Raw genomic sequence first — 5,668 nt, forward strand, 5'->3', positions numbered from 1 at the left:
TGTATACATTTTTGAAAATTTTAGTAATAAAATTGTATAATTTAAAAATATATAATTAAATTATATTTCGAAATTTATAATGTCATATTTGAATATATTTATTTTAATGATGATTTGTGAGTTATTCCCATATTCTAAAATAAATTCCAAAAATATAATTTGACTTTAAATGTAATATATGAGTTATTACCATATTTTAAAAAGTTTACCAAAAATATAAATTAACATTAACTACAATTGCCCATGTCATATTAAGCTATAAGATATGTCATCAATTTTAGTAGTCTTGTCATATTTATTTTGTGAAATTGATTGTAAAAAGAACATGTGGCAAAATCACGTCGCAAATATAGTCTAGGGGATTGTAAATTTTATTTTTTTTCGTATCAATATTTTAATATAAATTTAATTTAATTAAACATAAAAATATATTTAAGAATATGCATGTATATATTTGAAATTATAATATTAGATATATTTTTCTATCTATTTATTTTAATTAAATATATTAAATAAATTTGTAAAAGTTGCATAATTACAAAAATGTAAAATTAAACAATATTTATAAAATTTGTAGATATATAGCAAAATAATGATTTTACAATTAAATTTTTATAATTTTCTTAAAAAATTGTATACATTTTTGAAAATTTTAGTAATAAAATTGTATAATTTAAAAATATATAATTAAATTATATTTCAAAATTTATAATGCCATATTTGAATATATTTATTTTAATGATGATTTATGAGTTATTTCCATATTCTAAAAAAATTTTCAAAAATATAAATTGACATTAAATGTAATATATGAGTTATTACCATATTTTAAAAAGTTTACCAAAAATATAAATTAACATTAAATACAATTGTCCATGTCATATTAAGCTATAAGACATGTCATCAATTTCAGTAGTCATGTCATATTTGTTTTGTGAAATTGACTGTACAAATGACATGTGCTAAAATCATTTCGCAAATATAGTATAGGGGATTTTCATTTCTTAAATATAGGTAGATTAATACTTAATCGATGCAGTCTAAAGAACATTTAAAACATTGACAAAAGAAGGGAACTACTTAAAAGACTACGTAAAGGACATGCAACTTTTAAAAGGGGTTTTATAGATTCTAAATTTATGTACCGTCCAAGATAGCTCAAAACCACAGAGTCCTATTTATGTTCGTTTGAACAAATCTCATGTGATTAGTCAATATTTAGCAAGTGACAAACAAATGAATTGTAAGTTATTTTTTCTCTAATTCTATACAAAAATCGTCAATGATTATTCAATATATAGTTAGTTTCTTTGTCGAGTCATTTGGTTTTCTAGCGTGAAAAGTGACTGATTGCTACTAACAAGCTTCAATATTTAACTCATATTCATAAGTATGAACTCAGAAGAACTAAAATTCAACGTCCAATAAGTTATATAAGTCTCGACACTTATTCAAAAGTTTTGCTAAACTAAACAAATCTCTTGTCGTTTATAGGGTTTTTTTTATCATCTGTGATTAATATTTGGTTTGATTCTTCATCCACCGTAGCTCGAACTGTAACAATTGTTCTTCTTCTATTCGCGTTTCTCCAAAACTCGGCGGCTAAGAAAAGACAGCACAGTATTGTTGCATCTAACGCTGCGGTTGCGACAAACCATGGACAGTGTTCAAAAATTGGAATCAATGTTCTTCATCAGGGAGGGAACGCGATTGATGCATATGTGGCTGTTGCTCTCTGTTTGGGGGTTGTGAATCCAGGGTCTAGCGGTCTAGGCGGTGGATCTTTTGCAGTGGTTAAGATGGCTAGTGGTAAAGAAACTGCTTATGATTTTAGAGAGGTCGCTCCTTTACGAGCTACTGAGGTAACTACGTTTTATTTAATGCGTTCTTTTTCCTCTTGTCATAATATGCGTTTTAAAATAAGTGTTTTCCCTAAACGTAAACATATATTAAAGGTTTTTCTTAGCTGTTGTTGGTGTATAACATACATATTATTTGGGGTTAATGGTCTTAGCATTCTTCAATAAATATATACTAGGTGTTTGTCCGCGAATTCGTGGATATAAATATTGTAAGAAAATATATAATATGTATATAATGTCATAAATTTTGAATAATAATAAAAAAACATTAAAAATATAATTTTTAACTTCAATTAGTTTTAAAATCAATCGTAAAGTTTCTATAAATTTGATGTAAAAATAATTGATAAATATTTAGTAATAACAAAGGATTGTTGAATTATATACGTAATTATCACATTAACTTCTCCAACATATATTATGTATCTTTTTGGCCTCTTCTTATTTTTCTCGTTATCATTTCGTTATTTTTATTAATTTTTTGCTAATGTTTTCTTAATTTTTTACATATTTTTGCCAAATATGTATTTCTCTCTCTAAATAGTAATACAAAACATACAATCAGCGAACCAAAAATCCATCTTAGAATGTTTTCAATCATAACATTACCTTATTTACTATATTATTTGACTTAAATGCAAAACATTTTTTAAATCAAAGTTCTCACATGTTCCGTTTAATATAATCTTTCCAATCTTTAAAGCCTAATTATTTATAAAGCATATATGCACATTATAATAGATTAGTAATTATTATAGATACTACTATATTTTTATATGAATATGAAATCATTATATCAATTTCTATAAATTGTCTTACATTCATTATTTTATAATTATAAAAATAATTGATCAAACATTATTACACTTTCTATATTTTTAAAAATTATCTACCATTAATTATTATTTGTAATATCATTTAGCTTATTTGGCAAGTGATAGTAATTAGTTTTAGATTTTCCTTTTATTTTAGATATAATTAATAAGTTCCATTCATTATATTATGTAGTTTATAAATACAAAAAAGAATTGATCAAACATAAATATTCTTTATATAATTTCAACAATTAGTTATCATAAATCATTATTTGTAATATAATTTAGATTATTTGGCAAGTGACATTAATTGGATCTAGAATTTGTTTTTTTTTTAACTCTAAACTAAAATAAATAAAATTAAAAATTATCGACCAAGAAAATTATAAAAAATTTCTTAAGATTTCACAAATGATCGACATGTAAGCAAAATTCACTTAAGTGACTTCTAGTTTTATATATAGGAGAATTGTTTTTATAAATGTTTTATAAACTCATATAAATAATTTAAAATTAAGATAAAATAATTTTGTAAGCCATGATAGATAATTTTATAAATGCTTTAGTTTTTTTTTATAAATGACTTATAAGACATATATGGACATTATAAGACATTAATAATTATTATAATTCTTTATATATAAATATAATATTTTATATAAGAAGATGAAATCATTATATCGATTTCTATAAATTGTGTTCTACTAATTATTTTATGTAGTATATAAATATTAAAAAATTAATCAAACAGTATTACACTTTCTATATTTTTGAAACTTAGTTACCATAAATTATTATTTGTAATCTCATTTAGATTGTTTGGTAAACATTATTACACTTTCTATCATTTACATTTACCTATTATTTTAGATCTAATTAAAATAATTAAAAATTGAATATCCCTCAACCAATCAAATTATAACCATTTTCTTAAACTCTTTTAAGAGTCACTTGATATATAGAGGATCTTGAGTTTAAATGGCGCTTTTCATAGACATATATAGTTCTCAAATTATTTTATTCTTAAAAAATTTTGGTAAATGTTTATGACTGCAAAAAATAGTATGCACATGCTTTTAATATAATCATGAACTTTAATAGCAGTGCTAACTTTTCTTCTGTGTTATGTAAGCGTTCAGAAGTTTAGAACCCTATCATTAGATTTTTAATAGTGTTTCCCTGACATATGGACCATAGATATAATAACATTTCCTAACATTTCTTTCCTTTGAGCTTAAGTAGCCTTTTCCGTAACGTTCTTAATGTAGGATATGTATGGCGGTAATCTTGAACTAAAGAAGAAAGGACCCCTATCAGTAGCTGTCCCCGGGGAAGTCGCAGGTCTATTCACTGCTTGGAAACAACTCGGAAAGCTACCATGGAAGCAATTAGTGTACCCCGCAGAGAAACTTGCAGCTGAAGGATACATGATTTCTAAGTATCTTTATATGCAGATGAACGCTACCAGAGATGATATCTTAGCAGACAAAGGTGGTCTCTCTGAGCTATTTGCTTCAAATGGTGAGCTCAAGAAACCAGGGACGATTGTTCGTAACCCAAAATTGGCTTTCACACTTAAGCAAATCGCTGAACATGGTCCAAAAGTGTTTTACAATGGCACGGTTGGGGTTAACCTGGTGAATGATATACAAAAGTTGGGAGGGATAGTAACTTTGAAAGATTTGCATAATTACAAAGTTAAAGTTAAAAAACCATTATCTAACGATATTCTTGGATACCGATTACTCGGTATGCCTCCTCCTTCCTCTGGTGGCTCTTCAATGGTGCTTGTAAGTCTGTTTTTTTTTTCTTTTGGCTAAAAATTTATATTTCTTCAAACCCTACATTTATTTATTTGTTGGGAGTTTTCTTGTGTTGCAGATTTTGAATATTCTTTCTCAATATGGAATTCCAAAGGGTGTTGCGGGACCGTTAGGTGTTCATCGACTAGTTGAGGCTCTAAAACATGCATTCGCGGTCAGAATGAACCTCGGGGATCCAGATTTCGTCGATGTTATTAAGGTAATTGTTTCGGATATGTTGTCTCCAAAGTTTGCACAAGAACTGAAGAAAAAGATTAACGATGACAAAACCTTTGATCCTAAATATTATGGTGGCAAGTAAGTTTTTCTGCCTATTAAAATCCATCTTATTCGAACAGATCTTATGATGTTTCTTCTCTTATTTTGTAGATGGAATGAGATTCATGATCACGGGACGAGCCATTTCTCAATAATAGATAAGGAGAGGAATGTTGTAGCAATGACTACTACAATAAATGGTTACTTTGGGCCTTGGGGCAATAAAGCTGTCTCCTAGCACATGAATCGTTCTGAATAACCAAATGGACGACTTCTCGATCCCCATGAAACCCCAACCAGATGTGCCTCCTCCAGCACCGGCTAACTTCATCCGTCCCGGGAAACGATCTTTGTCCTCAATGTCTCCCACCATTGTACTCAAGGTTAGAAAAAAAAAACATTTTACTTGTGCTACACGAAACTCTGAATTAGGGTTCTAAAGGACAATGTTTTCCCTGCTTTGGTTTCCGTGCGCAGGACGGTAAAGTGAAAGCTGCAGTTGGTGCGAGCGGAGGATTATATCATTCTAGAGCAACACAAGTTTTCTTGAATCATTTTTTTCCTCAACATGGATACTCTCTCTTCCGTCATGGCTCCAAGAATCTTCCACCAGGTTTTTGCTTCATTTTTTACCCAAATTAGAAACTTTATAGCTAATTTTTTTTTGTGATGTCATTTTGCAGCTGAAACCAAATTGTATGAGGATTGGAGGACGGTTTACAATGATCATTTCGAGCTTCCTAAAGAGACAAGAGACGTTTTGGAGAATAAAGGTCATGTCCTAACGCCGATCGCTGATGGAGCAATATCTCAGTTAATAGTTGTAGAATCCGGTGGAAATTCAAACGGAACGAATAGGCTTGTAGCAGTTAGTGATCCAAGAAAAGGAGGGTTCCACTCAGGATATTAA

General features: G+C 28.3%; 1 pseudogene; it reads left to right on the forward strand.

Annotated features, from left to right (window-relative positions):
- The first annotated feature begins 1,236 nt into the window (after positions 1-1,236).
- LOC106333843 lies at positions 1,237-5,668 on the forward strand (annotated as a pseudogene).

This window comes from Brassica oleracea, chromosome C3 (genome assembly GCF_000695525.1).
Source record: "Brassica oleracea var. oleracea cultivar TO1000 chromosome C3, BOL, whole genome shotgun sequence".
Taxonomy (NCBI): Eukaryota; Viridiplantae; Streptophyta; class Magnoliopsida; order Brassicales; family Brassicaceae; genus Brassica; species Brassica oleracea.